A 24,738-nucleotide genomic window follows, 5' to 3' on the forward strand; every position below is an offset into this window, starting at 1 on the left:
TGTAACTGGGGCAATCCATTTAATTAATTTAATATACACTTATATAGTCCCCTGGTAGTGGATGTATAATTAAAATTATAGGCTTTGCATTCCAAAATAAAATTTTGCAAATGACAGAACAAACAAAATTTTGGCATGGTTATTGCTCATTGTTTGCACATTTTGTTTTACAAGCAATTCGATCTGAAACTCGAAACCAGCTGTTATTTGAACTGAAACTTTTTTTCATGGATGTCATGCTGTGTCACACAGTACATCTCTCTGTATATCATCTGTCTATCAAGAAACTACCATGTGACCCCAAGAGGATAGGACAGACGGCGCAATTACTCTTATCCTTTTAGTAGACGGGTGCACATACTATTTAATATTGGGTTACTGGTCCATGAATAGAGCTCCTAAGCACTCTGGCAATACAAATAATAAAAATCCATCATGCCATAAATACTGTTTTTAATCAGGATCAAATTACTTTTATAAGGGTATCTATTTTAGATTGGGGAAAGATGGTTGCTCACTCTCAAACTTCTAGACCACCGTTTAAAGAGGTGTTAAAAGCAAAAAGTTATTGATGGACCAGAACGGTGACAATTAGCTTATAAAACTAGGAGCTTAGAGAGAGATGTAACAGATGAAGATTAGTAACTAAGAGCTGATGTAAGAATTGAAATAAAGGTGCTGAGACGCTTGGGAAAAGAGGAAAAGTGATGCATATTAACAAAATCTGATTATCAAAATAATATGATTAGACTATAAAGATGCAAGATGTTGAGGTTTTGGAAACCTAGCAAAATAAATCATGCAGTAGCTAAGTAGGCTGCAAGACAGAGGCAGTCTTAATAATTAAATGTGGATGTCTCTAAAATAGAGATTTCCCTTTTAAACAAAAAGGAAGATTAAGGTCCAAGGAAACTAAATACCTCATGACAGTGCATGAGTAGAGTAATTTATGATGAGAAATGAAATAGACCTCACACACTGTCCCAGACATCTCGAAGTTACTAGGTATATGTCTTTCAATTAATCATGTCTTAAAATTAAGGGTGCACTGTGGTATTCTTGACAAGTGCCCTCCGTGCCTAGGTTGCTAGTGGAATAACAGAACCCCAATATAATGCTACGAGTGCATAAGATGCAATTCTTATCTTAAAAATAAGTGCATTTCTATACCGGCTTTGAAAATTAATAGATAGGTTTGGAGTGTTGTTGCAGCCGTGTCAGTCCCAGGAAGAGCTCTGCATAAGCTCAAAAGCTTGTCTTTCTCACCCACAGAAGTTGGTCCAATAAAAGATATTACCCACCCTCTCAGGATAGGTTTGGAGCATTTGGATATTCCTTCATGTTTTTCTTCCTATGTGACATCCTGTCTCAGAAGTAAAAACACACATTTCCTTATACGTGATGATTTACTGGTAACAAATCTCATCAGCAACCTCTCGTCTGGTTCAAACTCTGGGAGAAGGTCAAAGGAGAAAAAGAGGTGGAAATTAGTGGAAGTAGTGAGATTTGCATGTTATTCAAGGGTAGACTGAGGTGAGTTTTGCTATAACACTTATCTGGTATGGGTCCCCATAGGGGAAACGGAGGGATGAATCATGCAGCTCCCAGGGTTGCTGGTGCAGCCTTTGTACTTGCTGAAGACCAGTCAAATAAAGACACATTGTTCTTCCCTGCTTATAGGCATTATTAGTGTATATTCCGAGTTCTAAAATCAGAAGTGAAGTCTCCTTTTGTATGCGTCACAAGTGGATATCTAAACTGTTTAGCCACCTAACTGCTGCATCATCAAGGGTAGAAAGGCATTGCAGTCCACTCTCCAATCTTCTAATTGTGCACTCCATCACGTCTCACTATCTGCATGCTGTCCTGCAGTCACACTGTGAAGATTGAGCTAAGCCAAAATTTTCCACTGTGGCCTTTTGGTGGCATTCCCTTGTGAACAGCGTAAAGCAAAACAAAAGTAGACAAAAAACGGAACAAAGGCTCACATTCAAAGAAGGGAGGGTTTTGCCTTGCTGTGGCCTGAGAATAGGAAAGTGCTGTTTAATAATTGCTGCTAAGTTTTGCATTCCTCCAGGTGTGACATTTAATGAAAATTATATAATGAATTGATTTGCATATTTCCATATATTTTGCATTTAATCAACAACTCCAGCTTTTGAAATTGTGCTGGTAAAAAGCAACAGATTTATCAGAAATCCTAGCCCCAGTGAAGTCAATGGCAAAGCTCTTCATTGTCTCAAATGAGGCCAAGATTTCACTTGGTGAATGGAGGAGACCACTCTTTACTGGCAGGAGAACAGAAGGGCAAGTTTCCTACTTGCATTGCTCTGCCAGCTTGCCTTAGCCCTAATCTACAGGTAGGCTCCAAATCCAGAAGGTAAGTAAAATTAACCTCAAATTTATTATTTTCTAAAATAATCTTATAATTTATAAACCAAACTTGTGATTTTTAGTGGGAGGAGAGAACTGACTCCTGATTTTGTAATGCTTAAGTGTTTGGATTGGCCATATTCTAACAGGGGTGGGTCAGTCTTCATGGTCCTTGCAGTTCTTGGTCTGTCAGCTAACTCTGCCAATTAGTGCAAACCCTGGTGGTCAGTTTGATGCAAAACTCACTTGATGCATCAAACATCTAGTAGATGGGACCAGCTTTCACCAAGCTGTGCTGGATTCAAACTGGTGGCCTACAGGTGAAAGTCTGTAGCTCATTAATAATGCCCTGAGGCATTCAGTCCCCCAATAAAGTGCTCACTTAAGAGGGAAGAACGGTCAGATGGACACCCACACCCACAAAATGTGGTATGCAAGTTAAGGTTGTATACCTAACACAAACACATGGAAATGAAAAAGTTAAGATACCTAATAGCACCTACCCTCTACTCCTTCACTGAGTGATATATGGTTACTTTTCTAGTGGGGAGGTGCATAACACACGCTACACGCCACAGTCATAACTCTGCTCCAGGAGGGATGGCAGCCTTCCAGCACCTCTCTCCTCAAACTCTCCATCACCATAAATGGACTAGACTGTCCCCCTCCTGCTACCCAGTCTGCATAGTTCTTAAAAAAAAAAAAAGACACACACACTCATGTCTGATGAGTAGTGGGCACCAGAAGTCATGGATACTCAGCAGTTGGCCCATTCATTTGATATGGATTATATAATAAGTATTTATACTGGTAAATTAGACTAGCTTGACTGTTCTCGGCTTATTTCTGACATATGGAAAGTATGCTTCATGTACACTAGCCAAGAGCTTTACACGTTTTTGGCTCTGTTCTGATCTGTAAGTTTGAATGCATATTCTGAGCACAACGTTGCTGCAGTCTAGCATTACGATGATTCAGAATTATTTTGTCTCCTTTGACTGTAAAAAGGTTTTGCCATCATAGTTTTATGAAATGAATTGTGCTGTCGGACTGTCATGTGTTATTTCATACAGTAAAATTTACTGTTCAGCACAGAACAGATGCACTCATATGGGTGGACAGGCTGACGGAATACACAGGAATTTATTCATTCTGTAGTAAAAAGTACAATGAGCTATTCAGCACGTGTTAGAGTAGTGAATCACATCAGATGACTTCCTCTGTAGTCTGTGGTTTCAATGGATGAGGAAAGAGATGAGAAAGTATCTGAAAATGAAGCGTGATTGACGTGCTGCACTTTTTTGTATCCCCTGCACTACAAATGCCATCTCTCCCCTTACGGTGGTAAAATGTTGTGATATTCATTAATAAAAAATAAAAAGAATGCTGCTAGCTGTCCAGTATATAACTATTAAAAATAAACAGTGCAGTTCTAATACTGAGCTAATCAGGGGTGAATGCTGGTTTAATACTGGCAGCCACTGTATGTTGTACAGCAGTTTTGCACATTAGGAACATTGGAATTGCCATACTGGAGCCAGTTGTCTATCTAGTCTAATATACTGTCGGACAGTAGCCAGAAATAGATGCTTCAGAGGAATGCGTCAGAACCCTGCAGAAGGCAACATAAATCTCATCCTGATCCCTAATAGCTAGAGATTGCTCCAAAGCATGAGATTTAGTATCCTTTCCAAAATGTTTATATTTGGTAAGTGTGATTTCTCTGGATAATCTTGAAAACCATATAAGTGTCCATTCCCTTTTTGAATCTCACTGTGTTCTTGGCCTCAATGACTTCCTGAGTTCTACAGCTTAATTATATGTTGGTAATTACCAACCGTGAACAGTCACTATTACTGAAAACTGAATTTATGGAAGTAAAAATGCCAAGTGCCTGTAGTGAAGTCGTGGATTCACCGGCAAGGTGCCTCCTGCTGGTAATCAGCTCATTTTCAGCTCCAGAGCACCTGCAGCTGGCTGGCGGCTTGCCTACCTTAGGCCCTGTGTCCCTCCCAGACCCCAGTGTCCCTTTACCTCGGGGTTCTGCCCCAGCAGAACCCCCACACTGTGGGTCTTCCCTCCCAGGGGAACCCCCAACCCTCTAAGCCCGCCTTGCCTCAGTGGCTACTGCCAGTCATCATCTAGTCCCCTCTCACTGGGGCAAACTGCAGTCTGTAAACCACTCATCATTGGCAGGGGGGTCAGACCAGCTGCCTCTGCTTAACCCTGAGCTGCACTTCTGCAACCCCAGTACCTGCTTTGGCCTTTAGCAAGGCCTCAGCCTGGGGATTTGCCAGGTTGGAGCTCCCCAGCTCCTCTTGCCTTTCCCCAGCACTGCTCTATTCCTGGTACCCTGAACTCCCAGGCAGCCAGGTCCTTCTCTCTCCACAGCTAGAGAAAGACTCCTTGCCTTCTGGCCCTGCAGCCCTTTTATAGGGCCCAGCATGGCCCTGACTGGCAGCCTCTCTGCCTTTTCTGATTGGTTCTCAGCCCCAGCCCTTGCCAAGGGCTAGCTTTCAACCCTTGCTGAGCCGGAATGGGGTGACTGCCCAAAAGAGTTTGTCTAGATCACTGTTTCATTAGTGGTCCATTGAGCTGCTTCTGTCACAATGGGGAAATATAAATTAGTCTTCAAGAACTGATGATTCCTGCTAATAGCAGGTCAGTCCAGGACAATCTTTATGGTTTCCAGATCTCTTTCAAATATTTCACAAACAGAAAATAAAACCTACATGAATTGGATAAATAATTTGCTGATTTATTCAACAAGTTCTTCTTGCAGCATTGCATACCGGCACTGCCCAGAACTGAGCCCAGAATCCACACTAGCGTAGCCAAATCAGAGAAGACAACCAAAAGAAACCAAAAGCAAAATTTGCCTCTCACTAACATTAGTTTAAGTGAGGAATGAGGCCAACTAGCTCATGGTATTGCATTGTTGAATAACCAATGCAAGTTTGAGGAGAATCAAGCACTTCTAATTTTCTTTGGAATATAGAGGCCTTCACCTAATCCATATCTCAGGAATCTATTTCCTTCTTGATTTCAGTAAAGTCACAGGACATGTTATAAAATGCAGTGGATTGACGAACTTCTCCCCTAATGCGCACACATCTGGTTAAAAAGAAAATGAATGTGCTGAGTAAGTCTTTGTTGACAATACTTCCCATGAGCTGTGTGGCTCATCTTCCTCTTACTGACTCAGCAATACCACCAGGGTCACTGATATCAGTAGACTAGATGAGCTGCAAAGTTTTTCATTTCCATTATAGGACACCATTCCCAATAGAGTATATTTGTGGTGACAGAAAGTCATATAATGGCTAGCCCTGGGGGGTCTCAGCCCACTTCCTAAAAATCACCACTACAATTGACATTCATTTGCCTACTTGTTGGCATTGTCATGTCTGCTCTACACACAGAAATGGCACCAATTTAACTAATTGTTTTCTATGCAAGTTCAGTTAAATTGGTGCGAACACTTTGAAATCAAGTTAAGGTGGCATAAAATCCATATAACATAATTTGGGTTGTTACATTGGCCACTTTCAGAAGAGATGGGACTGGGACAAGTAACTTCCGCTTCTCTTCACTAACTAAGCCACCTGCATTCTAGAATGGATTCACCCCGGAACAGGAGCAGGCAATGTTACTGAGAGACCATTTTACTAGGCACTGAACTTACACATAGTAAGCCAATCCCTGTCCAAAAGAGCAAAGTAGAAAAGTCATTCAAAGGGTGAGAGGGTGAACAGAGGTGCAGAGTTTTGAAATGACTTGCCCATGATCACTTAGCAGAGCCATATTCACTAGATGATATTACCTCACAGCTAATTTTATGGTGCTCTTCTGAAGCCACAAGCTCATTCCTTGCTTGATAAGTGATCACCAGAACCCTCTGCCAGCATTTATGCCGATGTAAAATAGCATAAACCTTTGATGACTCTGGATCAGTCAACGGAATATAGATACCAGTGTTATATGAGTAGGTATGTGCTGACGTGAGATATTAAGGCAGTACTCCATTAACTGCAGGACTAGGGCCCAGCTTTTAAACATTTATTCAAACGTAATATGTAAGTACTGCATTGACACAGCTTTTTTCTTTTGCTTGTTTGTTTGTTTTCCAGTCTCCTCCCCACTTTCCCCGAGCTCCCCCCCCCAACACGTTATTGAATTTAAAAATTAGTAGCAGGTCAGCAGAGACTATAAATTAAGAGTATATAAGGAATATGATATATAATCTTAATATGAGTATATGGAAGAATGAGAAATTACATCTCCCAGTTTGTGAGGAATTTTTAACCCTTTGTTTCTGTACATACACACACACACACACACTATAAATAATCCTATTCAGAGTAAAAAGACTTGTTTTCAACACCTGTTTGCATGTAAATAGTTCATATGAATACCTCAGTCTGGTCGTTAATATTGTCAGTCTCATGGATTTCCTTAAATTTCATTAACTATAGTTGGAGTGAAGTCTCATGTAATTGGTTTATTGTCATGCAATATGTTGCTATTATGGACAATATTTTGAAGGGGTATCATTCTTTGTATGATGTCTGAGGTCCAGTGAGATACTGGCTGGTGTGTAATAGAGGGAGAAGAAATCCTATCCAGTGATCCGTCTGGCATTTATTCCTGTCATTTTTGGTTCATTTTAACTGAAGCACAAATGTCAAGGCACTGTTTCAGTGGAAATTGAATACATTGGTCATGGAAAGTGAACATGGGGCCGGGAGAGGGCAGAAGAGAGGGAAATATCGGGACCAAATCCCCTTTGTCAGCAAACAAGCAGAAAGAGCATGGCTAATACAATGAACCCTGGTTTAGTAAAGATGGGTATCCTGATTACTCAAGACCAGTGTGAAGGTGGGAATAGGAAGAAGCCTCTGTGTGTGTGTGTGTGTGTGTGTGTGTGTGTATGTATATATATATATAATGATATATAAAATGCTATAGACAATCTCATTTTCAGGTGGTGTGTGTTGTGGGGTGCGGGGGTTGGGTACTGAGGTTTCAAACAATGGTTCTTTATGGCAGAAATGTAGAAGCAGTCTAATTTCATATAAAAAGAATGATGCTATTCCAGCAGAGTGGGTAGTGTTAGTCAGATCCAATCATGGGGAAACCCCTGCAATTGCATAATTCATAAGATTCCACTCATTTTCTTTAGTCTTTAACTACAAACCATCCACCAGCCCTATCCCTATCCTCAAACATGCACCCCAATGTTATCTTATTTATCTACAGGTCTGTATATCTGTGATGTTTGAGATTGCTTTAGGAACAGTTCCCGCACAAAGTTTCCTTAAAAGAAAAAAATAATAATTAAAATCTGGGATTTTTCACCATCTTGTCTGTTACTTTGACTTTCTCAGGCATTGCTGAAAAGAACCAGCAGGACAACATGAAGAGCATGTCAAACATGGGTTATTTTTCTTTCAATATATAGATTTTTTTTTTTTGGTAGTTTGCTTACAATGTAATGGACTTCTTGTTTTGGGAAAAGCACTTTCCTGTCAGAAATAGTTATTATGTCAAATCATGTTCAATTTCAAGCAGAAAGAGTGAACAAAGAAAGAAAATGCACGATCCATGATGGTTTATCATATTGCTGGTAATTGGACCAGACGAGCTCTGTGGAACTTGCTGAGTCTATTTCTATCTGGGCAAAGCTTATTATTATTTGCAGTCATTGAACAATGGATTCAGTATTCCGGCATCATCTCGAGAAGTGTTTTTATATGATGTAAGCTTGCATGATTTAAGCTCTGGACTGTTTCAGGCTATGATAAAAGCTGCCATCACCTCACCAGGAATTTCCTGTAATGTATAAACACTTGACTTCACACTAACCTTCCCTCCTGCCTCTCGTACATCCTTGCATGCATATCAATGACTGCTGAAAAGGGCACTGCTGTGTACCTAGGCCTAGTCAACAGCCTGCATTGATCAAGGCCTAAGGATTACTGCCCCACTGACTGCTAATCAATAGATATTGAGTGCAATCCCCTGCTCTAAATTCAGCAGGGTTAATAAGTGTCTACACAAAACAATGGTCTGAAATACAATCTTTCTATTCAGTGAGCAGAGAGAGGTAGAAATGTTTGCTTCAGCAGCTGTAGATAAAGCCTGTGGGAGGCAAAGCTTTAGCTTTTACCCAAATTTGGCCTGAAGCATTCTTGATTTGCTAAGTGTGCTGTGCATTAGAGGCAGCTATGTTGCTGACAAGAGAAATACCTCATATGATTACATGTTTCTGAGCTCCAGAAAGTCTTTGTTTGATCTCCTTTGCACATGGAGGGCATATGAAGCTCCTTAAGGTCCTCTCTGTTAGACCTGTAGTTTTACCTTTTATGCTCAATAAACAACTCTAAACACACTCAGGATGGGAGAAAGAAATCAAATTTAATAGCTGGCAAAAAGCCCTCTCTCTTTTACATGGTTGATGATGCTATCTTGAGATGAGAAGCAGAACTCAAACAGAGAAGCAAGAATGGTTGTAAGAAGCCCGATTTTTAATCATTTTGATTGTTACAAAAGACAGCCCTAAATTTCAAACAATGCACAGGCCGACCTTAGTGTAAAACCCAGCACAGAGATACAGTTTGCCAAACTATCTGAATAAATTGGGGTAGTCAACCAGCTGCACTATCTGCTAGTTTATGATGAATGGTGATGTCTTAACGTTGGCTCAACATCTGTCTGCCTACTTCATTTCTAATTGCATAACCTTGGCTAACTGGTATTGGTGGTATGCTAGATTTCAGTGCTGCAATGTGAGACGAATGATCCATGAATGGGAAGGATTAGGTATGTTTATGCTCTCTAGCCAAATCTGCCTTCAGCAGATGCCCAATTTACTACAAGTGGGCATATGCTGTTAATGATGTATTGATCATTTCAAGTGGATTATTGGAAACATTTTCATAGTAATACAGGAGGGTAAGCTTTTTCTTATTATTAGGGTTTTACTAAAGTACTCTCTACCAGAAGAGTTGCACCTGCCATTAGATTATGGTCTAAGATGTGCATGATGTGTGTCCATTCGTAAGGGTTTGTGAAAACAGAGTGCCTTTTGCAAATAAAGATAAATATCTTACACTGTCAGTCTGCTGGCATACGTACGTACCTATCACGCAGCTCTTCAAACGAAAGAAACATTATTTGTTGAAACCAAATTGTCTGTCATTCTGCTTTTCTGTGTATCTGTCCTTGCTTTTACATTAAAATGGGGGTTCCATTATGTTTTTTTTAATCCAAGTTTTGTATCTCTTCTGCAATGATCCACACTCCCATGCCAACCTAATGAAATAGAAGGCCCAGCTGTGGCACCCTTACTCATGCTGTCTTGTACATTTCTCCATCACAGTAGTCATCTCAACACTAAAAGCAAGAAAAGGGACCCGTGTTGTATGAAGTGTAACTTGCTAAAACAAGCAACTACATAAACTTATGTCAAAGACTCCCTCCCTTCCTCTTCCTTGCCTGATTTCCTCTCTCCCTGTGCTACATCATATCTAAGCTTGGACCTGTTCCTACCGACACGTTTATACATGTGATCTGGACTCACATTAGTCCCAGTGACGTTATAGAGCTATATAAGATTGTGCCCCTAGAATGTAAACTCCTTGGGAGAGGGACCTTATTTAAACTTCCTCTGTTAAGCACCATGTACACATATGGTAACGATATAATAATAATGGACATTTAAAAAGTCAGACTTTCATATTTTGGACTTCAGATTTGCCAATTTGATTATGAATCTGTGAGTAGACAGCTTGGTGCAGAGGGAAACCATTTTCCCACTGCCAAGGAGGAGATCTGGGTTTCAATTTTGGATTTGGTCCTCTTGCATCACAATTCAGAGGGATCTGAGACTGGTATATGGATGTGAAGAGTCATAATGTAGATGATTTTTAAAATGTTTTGCTAAGAAAGGGGGGAATCAAATCTTTCAAGAAGGTGCTGAACCATTGCCCAGGCTCTAGTTTTCACAATTTAACTTACTGTTTACTGATATGGTCACTCTTCTGCGGAGCAGTAGCAGATGTCAGGACCTTTCAGGTTGGCTTCCCATTGGAGGAGAAATCAGTAACATGCGGTCTTGGTATTTTCTTAGTGTAACTTGTTTTTTTTTCCCTCTACCACACCAGTCCTTGAACAGAGGCAGCCAAAAACACCCCACAGCCAATTCCCTGTTTCAGGGATCTCAGACCAAACACTAGTGCCTCATTCCCAGGAAGCAACTATGTCTCAATAACTGGCTTTAATTCAGATTAAGGCAGAGACTAAATTCCCTTGCTGCTTGCCAGAGTGCCTCCTTACACAAATGTACATAAAAAACTAACAACATTACCGTGGTTCTTCAAAGTCTGAATGGTGCTCTCACATGGAGAACTTGTAAGACTGTGTGGAACAGCACCACCTGGTTACTCCCACAATAACAATGTTATGGCTAGGGCCCTACCAAATTCAGTCCATTTTGGTCAATTTCACGGTCATAGGATTTTAAAAATAGTAAATTTCATGATTTCAGCTATTTAAATCTGAAATTTCAGTGTTGTAATTGTAGGGGTCCTGACCCAAACGGGAGTTGTGTGTGCGTGTGTGGGGTCACAAGGTTATTGTAGGGGGAGTTGCGGTACTACTACCCTGATTTCTGCACTGCTGCTGCCGGACGTCCTGCTGTCAGAGCTGGGCAGCTGGAGAGCGGCAGCTGCTGGCCTGGAGCCCAGGTCTGAAGGCAGAGCCGCCGCCAGCAGCAGCACAGAGGTAAGGATCGCATGGTATGGGATTGCCACCCTTACTTCTGCATGCTGCCTTCAGAGCTGGGCCCTTGGTCAGCAGCTGCTGCTCTTCGGATGGATGTGACCCCTTCCATCTCCCACAACTCCCTTTTGGGTCAGGACCCCCCATTTGCGAAATGCTGGTTTCCCCTGTGAAATCTGTATAATATAGGGTAAGAGCACACAAAAGACCAAATTTCCCAGCGTTGGGGGGAGACCAGATTTCAAGGTCCATGATGCCTTTTTCCTGGCTGTGAATTTGGTAGGGTCCTAGTTAAGGCAGAACCTAGAAATCCCAATGAACGATCAGGGTCTCATATTAGTTGTACAGACAGGAAACATAGGAGTCAGTCCCTGCGCAGAGAATGACAGGTGGATGGACTAAAGACTAAATCATCCCCTTGCATGTAAAAAAAAAAAAAAATCACAAAAGGGCAAAAATTAGCCCAATGAGAGGATGGTGCTACAGAAAGACTAGGTTACAGGGCCTGCAAAGGATATTGGAAACTAAGCTACAAAATTTTGACAGCAAGTAAGTCGCTGGTGCACTGCATGCTAAGTAATATTGTCTCAGTGTTTCCTTGTATTTCCCTGTTAGTCTGTTGCACAGCCCCTATAATCTCTTGTCTTATATTTGAATTAGAAGCTCTCTGGGGTGGGGAGCATCTATTTGTTCGGTTTGTACAGCACCCAGACCAATGGGATCCTGGTCCATGACTAGGGATTCTGCGTGCTTTGGGAATAAAAGTATTGAACAACAACAATACAGAACACTAGTGACAATGCATAGGTGGCCTAGGCAGAAACCATGAAGAGAAGCAGGTGTACTCCCAGTGATGCATCAGATGAGCTGTCCTGCTCGTTTAGGACACGGTGCGGCTAGAGCCAAAGGACCTGCATCCAGTGGGGAATGAGGGGCAGTTTCACATAAGAAGAAGATGTTGATGGGTTCAATGTTACCTTTCCCAGTATTTTTACTAGTATCTTTATCAAGCATTCTTAAAACTACAATACCCACCTGAAGGAAGTGAGGAAACAGATTGACAGAGCGAGATGGGTACCCAGAAGTCACCTACTATGAGACAGGCCCAACAAGGAAAATAACAGAACACCACTGGCCATCGCTTACAGCCCCCAGCTAAAAAAGTCTCCAGCACATCATCAACAATCTACAACCTATCCTGTAAAATGATCCCTCACTCTCACAGACCTTGGGAGGCAGGCCAGTCCTCATTTACAGACAGCCCCCCAACCTGAAGCAAATACCAGGAACTACACACCACACCACAGAAACATTAACCCAGGAACCAATCCCTGTAACAAACCTCATTGCTTACTCTGTCCCCATATCTACTCTAGTGACACCATCAGAGGACTCAATCACATAAGCCTTACCATCAGGGGCTCATTCACCTGCACCTCTACCAATGTGATATATGCCATCATGTGCCAGCAATGCCCCTCTGCCATGTACCTTGGCCAAACTAGACCGTCTGTACGTAAAAGAATAAATGAACACAAATCAGACATCAGGAATGGTAACATACAAAAGCCAGTAGGAGAACACTTCAATCTCCCTGGACATTCTCTAACAGATTTAAAAGTCTCCATACTTCAAAAAAAAAAAACTTCAAAAACAGACTTCAAAGAGAAACTGCAGAGCTACAATTCATTTGCAAATTTAACATCATTAATTTGGGCTTGAATAGGGACTGGGTGTGGCTGGCTCACCACAAAAGCAATTTTCCTCTCTTGGTATTGACACCTCCTTGTCAATTATTCCCTGACACTAAACTGGAGGAGTGGTAGATATGCTGGAGGGTAGGGATAGGAGACAGAGGAACCTAGACAAATTAGAAGATTGGACCAAAAGAAATCTAATGAGGTTCAATAAGGACAAGTGCAGAGTCCTGCACTTAGGACGGAAGAATCCCATGCACCGCTACAGTCTAGGGACCAAATGGCTAGGCAGCAGTTCTGCAGAAAAGGACCTAGGGGTTACAGTGGAAGAGAAGCTGGATATGAGTCAACAGTGTGCCCTTGTTGCCAAGAAGGCCAATGGCATTTTGGGATGTATAAGTAGGGGCATTGCCAGCAGATCGAGGGACGTGATCGTTCCCCTCTATTCGGCATTGGTGAGGCCTCATCTGGAGTACTGTGTCCAGTTTTGGGCCCCACACTACAAGAAGGATGTGGAAAAATTGGAAAGAGTCCAGCGGAGGGTAACAAAAATTATTAGGGGACTGGAGCACATGATTTATGAGGAGAGGCTGAGGGAACTGGGATTATGTAGTCTGCAGAAGAGAAAAATGAGGGAGGATTTGATAGCTGCTTTCGAGTACCTGAAAGGGGGTTCCAAAGAGGATGGATCTAGACAGTTCTCAGTGATAGTAGATGACAGAATAAGGAGTAATGGTCTCAAGTTGCAGAGTGGGAGGTTTAGGTTGGATATTAGGAAAACCTTTTTCACTAGGAGGGTGGTGAAACACTGGAATGGGTTACCTAGGGAGGTGGTGGAATCTCCTTCCTCAGACATTTTTAAGGTCAGGCTTGACAAAGCCCTGGCTGGGATGATTTAGTTGGGGATTGGTCCTGCTTTGAGCAGGGGATTGGACTAGATGATGTCCTGAGGTCCCTTCCAACCCTGATATTCTATGATTCTATAATTCTATGATTGGGAGTGGACCACATCCACCCTGATTGAATTGAGCTTGTCAACACTGGTTCTCCACTTGGAAGGTAACTCCCTTCTCTTCATGTGTCAGTATAATTATGCTTGTATCTGCAATTTTCACTCCATGCATCTGAAAAAGAGGGTTTTTTACCCATGAAAGCTTATGCCCAAATAAATCTGTTAGTCTTTAAGGTGCCACCGGACACCTCATTGTTTTTGTGGATACAGACTAACACGGCTACTCTCTGATACTTTCCCAGTATTGTTTACAGGGGTTTAGAGGCGTTGATGCCATGAAAAATCTCTCGCCTTTCCTGCCCAGCCATACCCTAAAAAACCCACAGAAGAATTTCCACAGATTTCCAGAAAGGAAAATCATTTGGTTTGGACTTATCTACCACATTTCAGGCAGACTGACACAATGTAGTAGTTAGGCTTGGAAGGATTTGATTTTTTATTTTTATGATAAACACCAATTGCACCATACACACACATCCTGACCAAATGTATTTCCATCGATAACAGTCAAAATTTACACATAGGCAAAGTAAGAAAAACACTGCTTGAGAACTTGTGATACTTTGATTTAAGGATGTTTGTTTTGTGTATTTTGATGTGTGATGTTGATCATTTGTGTTTTAATGGTTACAAAGCTTTAACTTTTAGAACCTCAACATCTACTGGCATTAAATAATTATTGTCCAACTTCCCTATTGTCTGATCCCACCCTAATTTTGCACAACTTTGGAAATTTAAAATAAAAAAAATCAAAAACACTTAAAAATGAACATCAATATTATCCAACATTATTATAAAAAACCCCAAGAATTGAATTCAAACAAGCCTAATTATAATCTAGATTTTCCAAAGTTTGCACCTTCCATGTAGTCTCATTGACCAGGAATGATTGCCCCAAAATTTCCTGATCTATAACATGCTCCCCTCACCTCTTTCCCTCTACATAATTTCACAGCTGCCTATTTTATATGGGGTTTTGAACTGGTGCCACATGGTGGCAGCAGTGAGCTGAGGTTACCTAGCAGTGGAGGTGGTGGAGAAAAAAAGAATTTAAAAAGGGTGGCCAAGAAGGTTAGTCCTTCAGGGCTGAATTTTCAAAGCAGTGCACTGGGGTGTACAGTGATATTAATTGGAATTGCTTGGCCAAATCCCTAAGCAATGCTTTGAATGTTTATCCTTAACTGTTAAGGGTTCAACTGCAGTCCTGAACTTTGTATAATATTTAGCCTGAATATAGCACAAGAAGCTTGGAACATATTATGAATATTTAATAGTCACAGTGAAGGCAGTACTTGTGCATTTTCCAATTACATCCCTCCAGCTGATAAAGTAGCTTCAAAAGAAAAAAATTCTGTGCAGACCCTGCCAATGAACAATTTGTTGCTTGTTCCACATATGCACTGTAATTACCTACAGAATATATTGGCATTATTTTGATTGTGAAAATTAATTTTTCAGCTGAATTGATGATTCATAGCTCTAGTTAAGATAATGGATACCTGCAATTTTCTCTCTCAATACCTTACTCTAGAAATAAAGCATGGAATGTGTATAACAGTAGCAAATGCAGAAGACATGCTTGCTTAGGATTTCTGAGTAAGATTTTTTTGTTCATAAAGAGATTTAAAAATTAGAATTTTATTTCTCAGCCATATTTGTACGATTATTCTAATAGCTACCAAGGTCCCACTTCACCAAAGTGGGTTAGCATGTACTTTTACCTGCTGTGCTGAAACAGGGATGGACATAAGCACATGCTTAACTTTAAGTGCTTCGCTGAATGGAGGCCTGATTCAGTAATGTATTGTGCACACTGCCCCTACATAACAACTGAGTCCTCATGCTCTATGCAGATGGACGGTGGGATGGTTAGAGAGGTGAAGCCCACACCTCACCCCCAGGATAGGGTTAAGTTGTGGGACTGTTGCACAGCCCCTATCCCCCAAAGCCTATTCTTCCATCTAAAAGGATGGAATAACATTTGTAGCCCCTCTGTGCCAGAGCCACATTGCGAAACTGCAGCACAGTCCCCTCTATCCAACTCCCCACAGCCCAACTGTTATTCTAACTGATGGGCTGGAATACCACCTGAAGATTCTCTGAACCAGTTGCACTGGGTACTGGGCCACTGAGCTGCCTACATGTGGACTTCTTCTCACCTGGCCCAAGTGTGGCCTTCCACACTGGACTATACGTGTCTGGCACAGAGACCTTTCCCACAGCACACAGTGGGTGTGCAGGTCCCCCTGTGGGGACTGCTCTGCGAATGGGAGCCCCACATAGCCCCTATGCATGTTTAAGTGTTGGCAAGGTCCTTGGCATGGTCCTCGGAACCTTGAATAATTTCTGTCACCGGAACTATTAAGTTAGCTCCTGACTGTCACATTCACACATCCTGGTGCTGCTTGGAACTTATTTTTCCTCTGATTTTCAACATGGAAAATGTTTCCACCAGAGTAGGCCTTAACCAAACCCCAGATCCAAACACAGATAAGCTTTCAGGAAGTGCAGCTCCATCTCAAAATCCACATCCAAGCTGTACAGCTCTCCACTTCTATTTTATACTCAGACTCGCAACTTTCCAACATTTCCAACAGGGCAAAATGCTAACGAAAACAAGAAGGAACATGATTTAAAAGAAGAGACATTTGTGCCCTCCTCCCCCCAATTCAAATCATACTGTACTTGAGCAGTACTGCTCATACAGAAGATTTGTAAGTTGAAAATTGATTTGTAAGTCTCCAGAAACTTCAATCACTGGACATTAACTTCACCATCATCAGGACTAGTGCTCTTCCTATGGTAGAAAGAACAGGAGTGAAGGCTTTAGCAAAGCGTGGGATTCAGCCGTTATTCATATGAAATAGCAGCAATGCTAATGAGTGTTCTGTAAAAGCTAACTTTAAAATGCTGGGATACATTCTCAAAGTGGTGCAAGGGAGGTAGTTACTTGTATGATGCATTAATGCATGTTGTTTGGTCATGTGCAGATGTAGACAGTGGTTTTGAAAGCAGTGTTCTGCTTTCTTGAACACTTGTTTTTCATGGATGAATCCTATCTACTATTAATGGAGCAGGGATCCTAAAGAATCCCTCCTTCAGCCATAAATGTGCTGTTGGTAATGAATGTGTAAACTTAATCACAATAGACTTTTTCTTCACAGTGTGAATAGCATCCATGTGATGCTTTTCAGGGGACTGACTCCAGACTTATAAATCTGAGGCTCAAGAACCAGTCTTGCTATTCCACAAGGGGGAGTTCTCAACTTCTACTGCTGTAGGCAGAATCTGATCTCCTGACCCTTCTCTAAGACTAGATGAAAATGCACAAAGCCTGACTGAACCCACCTGTCTAACACTTTAACCATTTTTCCACAGTGCTGCTGAGTGAAACTAATTTATTTAACCAACTCCTCACACAAACATGACTGCATACTATTTTGCAAAGAGTAAATCATTTCATCCTTCTGCTTTGATCAGGGTGACACATGTCATTCACTTGAAAATCTGAGGCAGATATGGCAGGGTGTGTTTGTATATTTGTCAACTTAATGACTTTTAAGCAGTCATTTACGACTTATCTGGTTCAAATACCTGGACAAATGTAAAGAAAACATTAAATTAAGTCAAAAGTGCAAAATTATTAATCAAGTTGTGCAAACAAATAAATCTAGCCTCAGTGATTTGTCCACAGACATATTTCTGGGAGTTGTGCAAATGAAGTCAGGGAGATATACAGGGCTCTGTTGCTTATCAGCCCAGTTTATCTCAGCTTCTTGTTTACTCTTCATTAGCTCCCAGAAAAAGACCAAATTGGCCTGTAAAGGATGCACAAGGCCCATCATGTGCTTTGCTTTTAATTGCTAACACCATTCATTAATCAAACAAAAGAAATCCATGCTTGGAGGTACCACTGGGGAGCTAGCAGGTTTAGGCCTACCTAGTTTAGTATGCTAATAACAACTGATTTTCTTAATATGCCAGTCAAAAGCTCCTTTCTCTAATCTATTCTAAACTGTTGTGACAATCAGAGCATATGGTGACAGCTGTGAAGTCAGAATGCTGCATCCCACTCTGAGGGGCTTGGGGCTTCCTTTCCATATCTCATGGGGAGCTTGGACACATGGTGGATGGAGCCTGAGACTGCACTAGTGTATACTCTCTCACACTCCTACGTTATGAATTTCAATCAATATGTACTCTCAGTGGCAAAGAGGAAAAACTGTTCAGGAGTCAGAAGAGCAAGAAATAATCCATGCTATGATTTAATAGGCATAATAAACATAAAATTACCAGTTGTATGTGTGATCCTTACAAACAGAACTATTTTATACTTAAAATATGCAGCATTATTTAATCTCCATAATTTCTTGGGTCTTCTATTATCTCTCTGTGTGTTCTAGAATTTTTCTATAAAGGCAAATATTTGTAAGTGGGTTTGTAATTTATGAAACCTTAATATGCGGGGGCTATTCTTCCCACATCATACGCAGAGGTATGTAGAGGTAATGGAAGGTCATACACACTTACAGGAGACTAGGGCCCAACTGTTTTTGGTAGAACAGGTTGAATTGTTTTTTTAAACAGAATAGTAAATTCACTAAAAAAAATGCATTTTTCTGAACACTAAAACTATTCACAAATACAGGTCAAATTCAGCAAATAGTTTGGGCTGGGAAAAAAGGGGGACAATGTGGAAGTGTCAGAATGTTTTGTGTGCATTTTTTTAAATGAACCATTTCAACATTTTGTTTTGAAATGACATTTTCAAAACAAAATGTCCCTCAGCTCTGTATTGCACGTAACCCCGATATGATGCTTCTTCTACTGATGCACAGGGATTATACACCTAGCCAAGCTGCTTCTTTTAGCGTCTGCACCAATTTTTAAATAATAATAATATTTATATACAACAGGGTACAATGAATCCTAGTAGTCAGATCATTTGTTTGAAAGCTGGCTGCCAGTGCAACATCTTCAGAAACAGCTCAGGTGCAATGGCAGTTGGCCACAAGGGGAAATTTTAAAAATCTTTCACAATACAATCCATAAGTCTCTGATGATCATCCATAGGAACTTCAGAAACATTTTTTCTGTTATATGTGATGAATCTTTTTTTAATTGAAGCTGCTAAAACAACTTTCAAACTGTCTGTCTAGTGACGGAATTGGACCAATGTAATGTTGTGGCTGATCACTGTCTATGGGCTTCATGCGTGAGTGTGCTAAGTACATTTTCAGTCTTGAGGTTACCCATTCTTTTTCGCTGCAAGCCCAAAGTTGGAAGCCAGGATTAATAAAATGCAATTAGGTTAGACTATCTGGTGCTTCAGGCAGTCTCATCATTTAAATACTTTTCCTGTGACACCTGTTATTTATTATTTATATTATGGAAATGCCTCGAGGCCAAGCAAGAACAGGGCCCCATTGAGCTAGGCACTGATCATCTGCTAGTTTCTCAAGCTGTTGTAGTGTCTTTTCTAGGGTCAGCACATTGTTTTCATGCTTCAATTGATTTTCCACTGTTGATGTAACTGGTTGGTGCAGCACCCCCCAATTTAAAGTCAGGTCTTTCAATTAAATAGAAAACACTTCTAGGACAGAATGCACGGCGGATTGGAAGCCTTCCAACTCTTGTTCCAATGCTAGGGTGAGGTCTGGTGTAATTTCTTCCACAATTCTGACCGCAAAGCTATTTTTCGTTGTCTTAGTGGTGCCTGTGTCTGTGGACATGCTGCTGTTGTTGGCACTATTTTCTTTCTTATCAGTGTTAGGAGGCTGTTCCAGTCTCTGCTTCTCTAAGTCCAGGTCTATTTTTCTCTGAATAGAAACGTGTCTAGGGATACTTTTGCCATTGTCAAATCGTAGCTGGGTTCGGTATTCTCCTGCTGTTCCACATTCTCCATAAATGCGATGGAGGGGAATGTAGGAACAGCTGGTTTAAAAAAAAAAATGAACAGCAATTATTGTGAAGAATTTTAAAACTTCAATGTTGTTTTCATTTCAAAGTGTTTGAAGCAGACCCATTTTTTCCGAAAATATTCACAATTTGTTGTCCCTGATTTTTTGGGGAGGGAGAATTTTTATCAACATTATTGAAATGGTTATAGCAAAGTTTTGTTGATTGAAAACCTCGATCTTGGGTAAGCTAAAAATATCAGGTTTCAGAGTAGCAGCCGTGTTAGTCTGTATTCACAAGAAGAACAGGAGTACTTGTGGCACCTTAGAGACTAACAAATTTATTTGATCATAAGCTTTCGTGAGAAGTGAGCTGTAGCTCAACAAGTCCTAACCTGATATTTTCAAACACTTTGAAAAACCATTACACCATGTTTTCATTTATTCTTTAAGAAAAAAAACAAAACTGTCAACATTTTTCATTAGAAATGTCAATTTTTCACAAAAAAAATCAGTTTAGAAGTGTTTAACAAAAATAGCTTTTTGTCTGGAAAACATGGCTTATGTCCAGTTACAGAACTGTATGCTTTCATTATCTCATTTCCTTCCAATCTCTTGTCTCTTCAGAGGCCCCCAGAGCCTCCCTATTCATATTGAGATAGCTTAACATGGTCCAGAGGGGAAGGGCTGAAATCTGAGCACTTCAAATGATTGGAGAAGTGGTTGGGAAGGTGGAGGCAGGGAGGAATAGATGTTCTACTGCCCAAAGGAGGCTGCTGTGAGCTGATGCAGTAGGGTGGTAAGGAGAAGGGCTTGGAGAGAGGAAGGGGAGAAGTAAGGAAAGGCACTTATTCCAAACTGGAGGGTGATAGTGGTTGAGGCAAGACCCGTAAGCAGCAGGGCAGGGCCTGTTTCATTGGAAGAGGTGGAGGCAGCCATGGCTAATACATGAGGCAGCTAGAGCCCCACCAGAGCTTAGATCCACAGAAGTGCCTAAGCAGTTTTGTCCTTGCACACAGCCCCCCTGCAGACCTGCTGGCAGAATGTCCCTCAGTGCTACTGACATTACTACTCCGCTCCGTGCTGTTGCCAGAGACATTGGATTGGGAGGAGGCAGGCAAAGCAGGGCTGAGGCTCTTGTCTCCCACTGATCAACAGCGTGCTGTCAAGGGCAGAGCCCAAACCTTATACTGGTGCTCCTGGAAGCTGGAATAAGCTTCTAAGAGCAAAAAAAGGCTGAATGCCATTGGCTGGCAAATCTGCAAGGGAGAAGAGCACAGAAGGTGTATTTTCTCCTGGGGTTTTTCAGGCTTTTCTCTTGGCCCTGGAGTTTGTCAAGCAAGAGATCTGGCAACTTTCTGTGCTGTTGCCATACTGAACTTTGGGAGAGGTTTCCAGAAAGGGGAACCAAGACCCCATCCAGTGACGACAGGCCTACTCCTGCCTCCTCAAACTGCAGAACAGGGAAAACCTGCTGATGAAGTGACAAGCCCGGATAAGAGAGAGAAGGACAGTCAGTCCCCAATAACTTAGCCCTGTCCCTGCTGCAGCTGTTGCTATGGCCTCCCCAACCTCTCCATGGCATTTCATAGGAATTCTCTCTAGCTCCTCCCAACCTGGGTGTCATTCAGCTAAGCAAGGAATGGTAAAGAGGCTGCATGGCCCAAGCTTGACACTTTCCCCACCGACAGCCCATTGGACAAAGGATTTCCCGTGCCTCTGTCCATCAAATTACAACTGGAGACAGCTCATGCTCTCAGCTGATCGTACTGGGGGTAGGGTCTCTCTATCCTCTGCAGTCCGGCAAGCCTCTGTTCCTCTCAATTCAAAGTTTGTTTATTGTTTAAAATTCAGCCCTAACACATCCTATATCTCCTAGATGGGCCTATCCATGGGGGTTGCTTCTGATTGAGAGCTGCAGTAATTTCAGCAGAGGCACAACCCCAGTGATTGGGAAAGACCCAGGTCTGAGAGAGGGAACTGTGATCTGCAGAAGCAGATCATTTTCAAGAGCCTTACTCCCTCTTCTCCTGCAGCATTGCAACTATACACGGCACTGTTTTCTCCCCCCACCCTCCACTTTGACCTCTTTTCATAGACTGTGTGTGCAGCTACTGTGTGCAGCCCTGAAACCTCCATCTAAGGGCAATATTTATATTTCAGAGTAACAGCCATGTTAGTCTGTATTCGCAAAAAGATGAATCCGATGAAGTGAGCTGTAGCTCACAAAAGCTTATGCTCAAATAAATTGGTTAGTCTCTAAGGTGCCATAAGTATTTATATTGGAGATATTCATATATGAGAGAGAGAATGAGAGTCAAAGAACCTATGGTACTGTATTTCAGGATCCAGACCTTTGCAACAGGAAAATTAAATTCCATTTTCTTTAAACATTTTATTAGTTGGCTGAGATACTCCAATTTCTCACAGATTATTTCAATTTGAATTACAGCTTCTAACTTTTTAAAAGCGACACACCCCTTTTTGTAATTAGATGCTGCAATTAGATTATCTTTTTATATCCCCCTACAGTTTTCTTTTAACCTATCAAGGGAGGAGGTTGTGATTTCAGGTTCCCTCAGGAGGACTAAATCTTCTAAGATTAACTGATAACATCACTAGTGGAATTTTAAATCCAGCCCGAGGCAAAACAGTCAGGGCACTTTTGAGAGTTTGTCTTTGTTTTCATATTTATTTAATCTTTTCGCTTCTTAAGAAGGTTATCAATGAACTGGTAACTGGCAAGAAATACTTGCAAGAAGTAGCACCCAGCTGCCTGAGGAAGTTATGTGTTCAGGTCAGGTAGGGAGTATTCTTGGTGAATTTTCAGTGTAAGAGGCAGCAAGCAATAAAGCTGTGTTATATCATCATCTAAATATTGGCGTTTGACGCCATTGTGAATATTACGGTCTGCACCTATACAGACACCTTTGTCAGCAGCAAGGACTGAACCCAGGTCCATCAGTATCAAAACCGTCCCTTTCATCATTCATAACACAGCATTGAAAACATGCACTGTAAACAAGTTAACTGGCAGAAGGATTTACATGAGCGGCTGATCATGAGCCATCTTACTAAAAGCCCTGATAATATGTCCATAATACACGAATACTGTGAGTTTGAGAATAACACTCACTCAGTTCTCAGTTCTGTGGCCTCAATTCAGGAAAATACTTGAATCCAACACATTCAAGAGAGCACTAAAATATATCCTTAGATTTCAGAAGGTGCTAAAGTCCATTGACTCAATGGGATTTAAGTCTATGCTGAAGTAGTGTGATAAATAGAGATTATGTCCTGAATCAGGGCCCATAGACTTGATTTCTAATGATCTTGTACCTTGTGACAATGTCAAAACCTGTGCAAAAGGACATTTTGGTTTGGCTACACAAGGTGAAAAGCAATGACCAATAAGAGCCCCCTACATATCTCTATCTTTCTATATAAGGTGGACAGATAAAGGTTTTCCTGGTGTCTTAAAAGTATTGTGTTACACGTGACTACATATCGCACACCCATATGTTTAATGAAGAAATGTGGAAGGACTTGCTTGAAATATAAAGGTGAGGCACTGATACAGGACCCCATTTTGTTAAATATTCCTTTTCCTCCCCAGGCTCTAGTGAATGTGCATTTGAAGTTATGGTGCATGACAGAATGTTAGAATTTACACATTGGTATGATGTGAAAACATGCTAGACAATTCTTGGTGAGCAGAGTCCATCTCCCATGGCATTGGGATGTTCTGATGTTAGGGGCCAGATCCTGGGTCCATCTCCTTTGTACTAGTTCTGCAGGGCAAAGGGGACAGATAGCTGCCCTGAAAGGGCAAGTGGTAGAGTCCCTTAACATGGGGGAAATGAATGGATGGCATAAACCTGGGATAGGGGGTATGGCATCCATTCCTCCTAGGCAGGCCGGACGGGACTAACGTGTGTGAGAGAGCTGGAGTGCACTGCAAGCCTTAGCTGGCAGAGAGGCCCCTGTGGGACTGCCTTAGTCAGCATCAGTTAGAGTAGCCTTCAAAGAAGCAAAGACTACTTTCTTATCATATCATTAATCCCAGTTTTAATACTAAAAAGCCAGTGGTCCTCAGATGTTGCTCATTCCCTTCCTCAGGCCTACCCCTTTAATTTTTTGAAGGTGAATGCTGCTTATAGCGCCTGCAGCTCATGCTGTGATGTCAGGTTCTCCTCATATAGTCTATGGCTCGGCCTTAGCCAAAACCTCACCTCTCATGGATAAGTCAGTCAAATTAAGGGCTTGTCTACACGGTGAGTTAATGCCCATTACAGTGGTATGATTTCTAAAGCACACAAACATGTTGCACATTAATCGGTCCACGTAGTCCCTGCTGGTGCACTTTAACGTAGCGCTGTTCGAAAAAGAACTATGTTACAATGCATTAGGGAACCTTTAGCATGCACCAGCAGGGTCTACACAGACCAATTAATGTGAAACACATAGGCACACCCCTGTACTGAGCATTAACCCACTTTGTGTCGACAGGCCCTAAGAGTTTAGGCTAGCAGGCCCAGATCTCCCATAGGAGGGAGTAATAGTAATAGTGACTGGAGCCAGCTGATGCTGACCTCTGCCTTGTAACCCTGGTCTGACTCTAACAATAGCAGCATTGTTAAGTAGTTTCTTGCTGTTTTGTTTTTACCTTGGCTTGCTATCAATCACTAGGGGTGGGCTACTATTATAACCTCATCTTTACCTTCCTCCTCCTTTGTGGCTCTGTTGTACTCCATTTGACTCAGGTTCATGCCCGTTGCACACTCTGAAGTACACATGCTTTTTTAAGCAGATGCTTCCACGAACCTCTTTTTTTTCTTTCTTGACACATTTGTGGGTGCATTTATTCCTCCTGCATTTATTTTGTATGGCTTGACTCCTTCTTTGCTTCTGATCTGTGATGATGGCTCTCTTGCTGTGTGTATGTCTGAGTGTATGTGTTTGTGTTCACACACACGTG

This window comes from Chelonia mydas, chromosome 3 (genome assembly GCF_015237465.2).
Source record: "Chelonia mydas isolate rCheMyd1 chromosome 3, rCheMyd1.pri.v2, whole genome shotgun sequence".
NCBI lineage: Eukaryota > Metazoa > Chordata > Testudines > Cheloniidae > Chelonia > Chelonia mydas.